The following is a 9,380-nucleotide window of genomic DNA, read 5'->3' on the forward strand; positions in this document are numbered from 1 at the left end:
CTATATCAGCTGGTAAATACTAGTGGCAATATACTAGTGGCACTATAATAGTTGTAATATACTAGCTGTAATATACTAGCTATAATATACTAGCTGTAATATACTAGTGGTAATAAACTAGTGGAAATATACTAGCTGTAATATACTAGATGTAATAAACTAGAGGTACTATTTTTTTAACTAGGCAAGTCAGTTACGAACAAATTCTTATTTACAATGACGGCCTACCCTGGCCAAACCGTAACCCGGACTACGCTGGGCAGCCCTATGGGACTCCCAATAACGGCCAGTTGTGATACAGCCTGGAATTGAGCCAGGGTCTGTAGTGACGCCTCAAGCACTGAGATGCAGTGCCTTAGACCGCTGCACCTCTCAGGAGCCCCACTATACTAATGGTAATATACTAGTGGTAATATACTGTGGTAATATACTAGTGGTAATATACTAGTGGTAATATACTAGTGGTAATATACTAGTGGTAATATACTGTGGTAACAAACTAGCTGTAATATACTAGTGGTAATATACTAGTGGTACTATACTGTGGTACTATACTTCGGTAATATACTATGGTAATATACTGCTGTACTATATCAGCTGGTAAATGCTAGTGGTAATATACTAGTGGTAATATACTGTGGTACCATACTGCGGTAATATACTGTGGTAATATACTAGTGGTGATTTACTGTGGTAATATACTAGCTGTTATATACTAGTGGTAATATAATGTGGTAATATACTAGTTGTAGTATACTGTGGTAATGTACTAGTCGTAATATACAAGTGGTAATGTACAAGTGGTAATATATCTGCTGTAATAAACTGTGATAATATACTAGTGGTAATATACTAGTGGTAATATACAAGCGGTAATATACTAGTGGTAATATACTAACTGTAAAATACTAGCAGTACCATACTAGTGGTAATATACTAGTGGTAATATACTGAGGTAATATACAGGTGGTAATATACTAGTGGTAATATACTAGTGGTAATATACTAACTGTAATATACTAGTGGTAATATACTAGTGGTAATATACTGTGGTAATATACTAACTGTAATATACTAGTGGTAATATACTAGTGGTAATATACTGTGGTAATATACTAGTGATAATATACTAGTGGTAATATACTGTGGTAATATACTAACTGTAATATACTAGTGGTAATATACTAGTGGTAATATACTTGTGGTAATATACTGTGGTAATATACTAGCTGTAATACACTAGTGGTAATTATCTAGTGGTAATATACTTGTGGTAATATACTGTGGTAATATACTAGTGGTAATATACTAGTGTTGATATACTAGTGGTAATATAGTAGTGGTAATATACTAACTGTAATATACTAGTGGTAATATACTAGTTGTAATATACTACTGGTAATATACTGTGGTAATATGCTGTGGTAATATACTAACTGTAATATACTAGTGGTAATATACTAGTGGTAATATACTGTGGTAATATACTAACCGTAATATACTAGTGTTGATATACTGTGGTAATATACTAGTGGTAATATACTGTGATAATATACTAGTGGTAATATACTAGTGGTAATATACTAGTGGTAATATACTAGTGTTGATATACTGTGGTAATATACTAGTGGTACTATACTAGTGGCAATATACTAGTGGTAATATACTAGCTGTAATATACTAGATGTAATAAACTAGAGGTACTATTTTTTAATTTGAGTTATCCTTTTTTTTAACTAGGCAAGTCAGTTACGAACAAATTCTTATTTACAATGACGGCCTACCCTGGCCAAACCGTAACCCGGACTACGCTGGGCAGCCCTATGGGACTCCCAATAACGGCCAGTTGTGATACAGCCTGGAATTGAGCCAGGGTCTGTAGTGACGCCTCAAGCACTGAGATGCAGTGCCTTAGACCGCTGCACCTCTCAGGAGCCCCACTATACTAATGGTAATATACTAGTGGTAATATACTGTGGTAATATACTAGTGGTAATATACTAGTGGTAATATACTAGTGGTAATATACTAGTGGTAATATACTGTGGTAACAAACTAGCTGTAATATACTAGTGGTAATATACTAGTGGTACTATACTGTGGTACTATACTTCGGTAATATACTATGGTAATATACTGCTGTACTATATCAGCTGGTAAATGCTAGTGGTAATATACTAGTGGTAATATACTGTGGTACCATACTGCGGTAATATACTGTGGTAATATACTAGTGGTGATTTACTGTGGTAATATACTAGCTGTTATATACTAGTGGTAATATAATGTGGTAATATACTAGTTGTAGTATACTGTGGTAATGTACTAGTCGTAATATACAAGTGGTAATGTACAAGTGGTAATATATCTGCTGTAATAAACTGTGATAATATACTAGTGGTAATATACTAGTGGTAATATACAAGCGGTAATATACTAGTGGTAATATACTAACTGTAAAATACTAGCAGTACCATACTAGTGGTAATATACTAGTGGTAATATACTGAGGTAATATACAGGTGGTAATATACTAGTGGTAATATACTAGTGGTAATATACTAACTGTAATATACTAGTGGTAATATACTAGTGGTAATATACTGTGGTAATATACTAACTGTAATATACTAGTGGTAATATACTAGTGGTAATATACTGTGGTAATATACTAGTGATAATATACTAGTGGTAATATACTGTGGTAATATACTAACTGTAATATACTAGTGGTAATATACTGTGGCAATATACAAGTGGTAATATACTGTGATAATATTCTAGTGGTAATATACTAGTGGTAATATACTAGTGTTGATATACTGTGGTAATATACTAGTGGTACTATACTAGTGGCAATATACTAGTGGTAATATACTAGCTGTAATACACTAGTGGTAATTATCTAGTGGTAATATACTTGTGGTAATATACTGTGGTAATATACTAGTGGTAATATACTAGTGTTGATATACTAGTGGTAATATAGTAGTGGTAATATACTAACTGTAATATACTAGTGGTAATATACTAGTTGTAATATACTACTGGTAATATACTGTGGTAATATGCTGTGGTAATATACTAACTGTAATATACTAGTGGTAATATACTAGTGGTAATATACTGTGGTAATATACTAACCGTAATATACTAGTGTTGATATACTGTGGTAATATACTAGTGGTAATATACTGTGATAATATACTAGTGGTAATATACTAGTGGTAATATACTAGTGGTAATATACTAGTGTTGATATACTGTGGTAATATACTAGTGGTACTATACTAGTGGCAATATACTAGTGGTAATATACTAGCTGTAATATACTAGATGTAATAAACTAGAGGTACTATTTTTTAATTTGAGTTATCCTTTTTTTTTAACTAGACAAGTCAGTTAAGAACAAATTCTTATTTACAATGACGGCCTACCCTGGCCAAACTGTAACCCGGACTACGCTGGGCAGCCCTATGGGACTCTCAATAACGGCCAGTTGTGATACAGCCTGGAATTGAACCAGGGTCTGTAGTGACGCCTCAAGCACTGAGATGCAGTGCCTTAGACCGCTGCGCCTCTCAGGAGCCCCACTATACTAGTGGTAATATACTAGTGGTAATATACTGTGGTAACAAACTAGCTGTAATATACTAGTGGTAATATACTAGTGGTACTATACTGTGGTAATATACTATGGTAATAAACTAGCTGTACTATATCAGCTGGTAAATGTTAGTGGTAATATACTGTGGTACTATACTGCGGTAATATACTGTGGTAATATACTAGTGGTGATTTACTGTGGTAATATACTAGCTGTTATATACTAGTGGTACTATACTAGTGGTAATATAATGTGGTAATATACTAGTTGTAGTATACTGTGGTAATGTACTAGTCGTAATATACAAGTGGTAATGTACAAGTGGTAATATATCTGCTGTAATAAACTGTGATAATATACTAGTGGTAATATACAAGTGCTAATATACTTGTGGTAATATACTAGCGGTAATATACTAGCTGTAAAATACTAGCAGTACCATACTAGTGGTAATATACTGAGGTGATATACTGTGGTAATATACAGGTGGTAATATACTAGTGGTAATATACTAGTGGTATTATACTAACTGTAATATACTAGTGGTAATATACTAGTGGTAATATACTAACTGTAATATACTAGTGGTAATAAACTAGTGGTAATATACTGTGGTAATTATCTAGTGGTAATATACTTGTGGTAATATACTGTGGTAATATACTAGTGGTAATATACTAGTGTTGATATACAAGTGGTAATATACTAGTGGTAATATACTAACTGTAATATACTAGTGGTAATATACTTGTGGTAATATACTGTGGTAATATGCTGTGGTAATATACTAACTGTAATATACTAGTGGTAATATACTAGTGGTAATATACTGTGGTAATATACTAACTGTAATATACTAGTGGTAATATACTAGTGTTGATATACTGTGGTAATATACTAGTGGTAATATGCTGTGATAATATACTAGTGGTAATATACTAGTGTTGATATACTGTGGTAATATACACTGCTCAAAAAAATAAAGGGAACACTTAAACAACACAATGTAACTCCAAGTCAATCACACTTCCGTGAAATCAAACTGTCCACTTAGGAAGCAACACTGATTGACAATACATTTCACATGCTGTTGTGCAAATGGAATAGACAAAAGGTGGAAATTATAGGCAATTAGTAAGACACCCCCAATAAAGGAATGGTTCTGCAGGTGGTGACCACAGACCACTTCTCAGTTCCTATGCTTCCTGGCTGATGTTTTGGTCACTTTTGAATGCTGGCGGTGCTTTCACTCTAGTGGTAGCATGAGACGGAGTCTACAACCCACACAAGTGGCTCAGGTAGTGCAGTTCATCCAGGATGGCACATCAATGCGAGCTGTGGCAAAAAGGTTTGCTGTGTCTGTCAGCGTAGTGTCCAGAGCATGGAGGCGCTACCAGGAGATAGGCCAGTACATCAGGAGACGTGGAGGAGGCCGTAGGAGGGCAACAACCCAGCAGCAGGACCGCTACCTCCGCCTTTGTGCAAGGAGGTGCACTGCCAGAGCCCTGCAAAATGACCTCCAGCAGGCCACAAATGTGCATGTGTCAGCATATGGTCTCACAAGGGGTCTGAGGATCTCATCTCGGTACCTAATGGCAGTCAGGCTACCTCTGGCGAGCACATGGAGGGCTGTGCGGCCCCACAAAGAAATGCCACCCCACACCATGACTGACCCACCGCCAAACCGGTCATGCTGGAGGATGTTGCAGGCAGCAGAACGTTCTCCACGGCGTCTCCAGACTCTGTCACGTCTGTCACATGTGCTCATGTGCTCAGTGTGAACCTGCTTTCATCTGTGAAGAGCACAGGGCACCAGTGGTGAATTTGCCAATCTTGGTGTTCTCTGGCAAATGCCAAACGTCCTGCACGGTGTTGGGCTGTAAGCACAACCCCCACCTGTGGACGTCGGGCCCTCATACCACCCTCATGGAGTCTGTTTCTGACCGTTTGAGCAGACACATGCACATTTGTGGCCTGCTGGAGGGCATTTTGCAGGGCTCTGGCAGTGCACCTCCTTGCACAAAGGCGGAGGTAGCGGTCCTGCTGCTGGGTTGTTGCCCTCCTACGGCCTCCTCCACGTCTCCTGATGTACTGGCCTATCTCCTGGTAGCGCCTCCATGCTCTGGACACTACGCTGACAGACACAGCAAACCTTTTTGCCACAGCTCGCATTGATGTGCCATCCTGGATGAACTGCACTACCTGAGCCACTTGTGTGGGTTGTAGACTCCGTCTCATGCTACCACTAGAGTGAAAGCACCGCCAGCATTCAAAAGTGACCAAAACATCAGCCAGGAAGCATAGGAACTGAGAAGTGGTCTGTGGTCACCACCTGCAGAACCATTCCTTTATTGGGGGTGTCTTACTAATTGCCTATAATTTCCACCTTTTGTCTATTCCATTTGCACAACAGCATGTGAAATGTATTGTCAATCAGTGTTGCTTCCTAAGTGGACAGTTTGATTTCACAGAAGTGTGATTGACTTGGAGTTACATTGTGTTGTTTAAGTGTTCCCTTTATTTTTTTGAGCAGTGTACTAGTGGTACTATACTAGTGGCAATATACTAGTGGTAATATACTTGTGGTAATATACTAGCGGTAATATACTAGCTGTAAAATACTAGCAGTACCATACTAGTGGTAATACACTGAGGTAATATACTGTGGTAATATACAGGTGGTAATATACTAACTGTGATATACTAGTGGTAATATATGAGTGGTAATATACTGTGGTAATATACTGTGGTAATATACTAACTGTAATATACTAGTGGTAATATACTAGTGGTAATATACTGTGGTAATATACTAGTGATAATATACTAGTGGTAATATACTGTGGTAATATACTAACTGTAATATACTAGTGGTAATATACTAGTGGTAATATACTGTGGTAATAAACTGTGGTAATATACTAGTGGTAATACACTAGTGGTAATATACTGTGGTAATATACTAGTGGTACTATACTAGTGGCAATATACTAGTGGTAATATACTAGCCGTAATATACTAGTGGTAATTATCTAGTTGTAATATACTAGTGGTAATATACTAACTGTAATTATCTAGTGGTAATATACTAACTGTAATATACTAGTGGTAATTATCTAGTGGTAATATACTTGTGGTAATTTACAGTGTACATGTAAGCTGAAGTAATAGTGACCAGTAGCAAGATACTAAAAGTAATAGCAATCAATAATCAATGAACAGCAGCGTAGCGGTAATCATAAATCTAATCAATAATAATTTTAGCAGAAGCGTAGTGGTAATAATAAATCCAATCAATAATAATTTTAGCAGCAGTGTAGGTGAGGGGGAGTAGTAGTTGTTAGCCTTTTAACAGTCTTATGGCAAGAGCATGGAGAACTTTCTCAGACACCGTCTGGCATGAAGGTCCTGGATGGCTGGGAGCTCACTTGCAGTGACGCTCTGGGCCGTCCGCACCACCCTCTGTAGGGCCTTACAGGTCAAGGGTGGTGCAGTTGCCATACCAGACGGTGATACAACCAGTCAGGATGCTCTCGATGGTGCAGCTGTAAAAGTTCCTAAGGATCTGAGGGGCCATGCCAAATCGTATCAGCCTTCTGAGGGAGAAGAGGCACTGCCATGCTTTCTTCATGACTGTGCTGGTGTGAGAGGGCCATGTTAAGTCCTCAGTGATGTGGACACTGAGGAAATTGAAACTCTTAACCCTCTCCACTGTAGCCCCTGTTTCTTGAAGTCCCCGATCAGATCCTTGGTCTTGACATTGGGGGAGAGGTTGTTGTCCCAGCACCACACTACCAGGTTTCTGACATCCTCCCTGTAGGCGGTCTCATCAGTCTGACCACCATCGTGTTGTCAGCAAAGTTGATGATGGTGTTGGGAGTCGTGCGTGCCCCCCCCCCCCCCCCCCCCCCCACATACACTTTTTTCTTTGTCGATTACAGTTGGGTGATCATAATATGAAACCAATATCGAGGATTAAGATGGAATATGATTTGATAATCTCCTTAGTGTTATACATGTGAATCTTTAGTCAGCATGCTTCAATGTAGCCTATAATCTTATGGTTGAGATATAATTAAGTAGGCTCGGCAATTTTGCCAACAAATCATTGGTTGAGCTGGGCGGGAGGATACAATGTTGCTATTGTTGATTGTCAGAACATATGTTGCACTGACTTGTGCTGGACCATAGCCCGTTGTGATTGAGACCAAGCTCATGAGCTCACCAAGCTCTTCAAGCACCGCCGATTCAGCCGCCACAATGGCTGGCCGCAGCAGCTGTGTGAATTCGCTCTGGTCGGGCACCGAGCGGGTTCGGATTGGCGAGCGGCTGAAAGCGACCCTGGCCGGAATCCTAGAGCTGGACCTGCTCCGGGAACAACATCTAGACATGATCGATGCGGAACTAGACCTCAAAGACACCAGCAGCACCGGTACCACCGTGACTGTCATCACTGATAAACAGGAGGAAAACCTCGAGAGCGCAGCCTCCGATGGCTCTGCGACATCCCGCAGGCAACAGGTCAGTGTGTATGTAGACCCAGATCTCTTGACAAGATTGGTTGTTATTAAATATGAATGCATGCTGATCTGCAAGTAAGGCATTCCCATCCCGTTCCATCAAACAGACTGCTGCGCTGCGCTTCTCCACTGATTGAGCGATGGAGTCATAAGCACGGAGCTACATTGATTACACAAAGGTGTTTGATCTGTCTAATAGAATTGACAGCAATCCATCCGCCTCCACTGCTTCTAATTCCGTCTTGTATCAGTCAAGGTTAAGAAGACAAAGGGTGTTATGGTTCTGTCCCCTTCTGGATCTAATATGATGAGTGTCAATGCCCACATCTATTTCACAGTCCAGTTTTCCCCAAGGACATCTCATACAAATGTATCTGTGTAAAGAATGTTCACTGTGGTACACACCCTATAGATACAATCCTACTCCTAGGTCAGGTCATTCTGTAGATTTCTACAGAGTTCTATATTCTGTATAGAACAAACGTCTTCTTTGTAAGTAGGCTACTGTAGTATGGGAATAGTTGATATTTTTGTGTGAGATAAGATTATTTGATTGGGAAAGCCCCATAGTAAAACAACTTGGTGCAAGTGTAAGTTGTAGACCTATTGAATAAACGTATTGTTATTCACTTGAACTCTTTCACCATGGATGCAGCCTTCAGCTTTCATTGTGCCATTTGGACATCTGTTAGGTCTAGTTGGTACAATACTAAGAATAGAATGCAGGAGGCCACAGAGCCCTACACTGCCTCATATCTGAGTTTGAAGTCTGAAGTTTAACCAGATAGTCTGTGAACCCCCTGACCTCATGTAGGTTAGGCTACCATGCTGCTTTGTTGTTACAGTGTTTGGTGAACAGTCACTTAGCTCCAGTAATAGGGACAACTCAAGTCATTCCCTTTTATTAATCAAATAGAGCATGGTCATCAGATCCCGAGGTAATGAATCAGCACAGCATTCTATTTACTGCTTTTTCCTTCTCAGAAACCCTGCATCGATTTATTCTCTATAGGTTCCCTGTGGCTTTCAGCAGCATCCATCCTAAGCTATGTTAAATGCTATTACATCACCCACACCATAGAGACTAGCGCTGTAGCTGCCTTTCCATCCGCCAACGCAGACCTGATCTGCATATTAAACAACAAATGAAGAGACAAGTTGCTTCTGCTGTTGTTATTTTCAACATGACACGTTATCACCTCTCCAATTCTGCCCACTGGGGAGAGAAGAGAGGGAAAAGGAGAGAGGAGAGA

The sequence above is a fragment of the Salvelinus namaycush genome, chromosome 17 (genome assembly GCF_016432855.1).
Source record: "Salvelinus namaycush isolate Seneca chromosome 17, SaNama_1.0, whole genome shotgun sequence".
Lineage (NCBI taxonomy): Eukaryota > Metazoa > Chordata > Actinopteri > Salmoniformes > Salmonidae > Salvelinus > Salvelinus namaycush.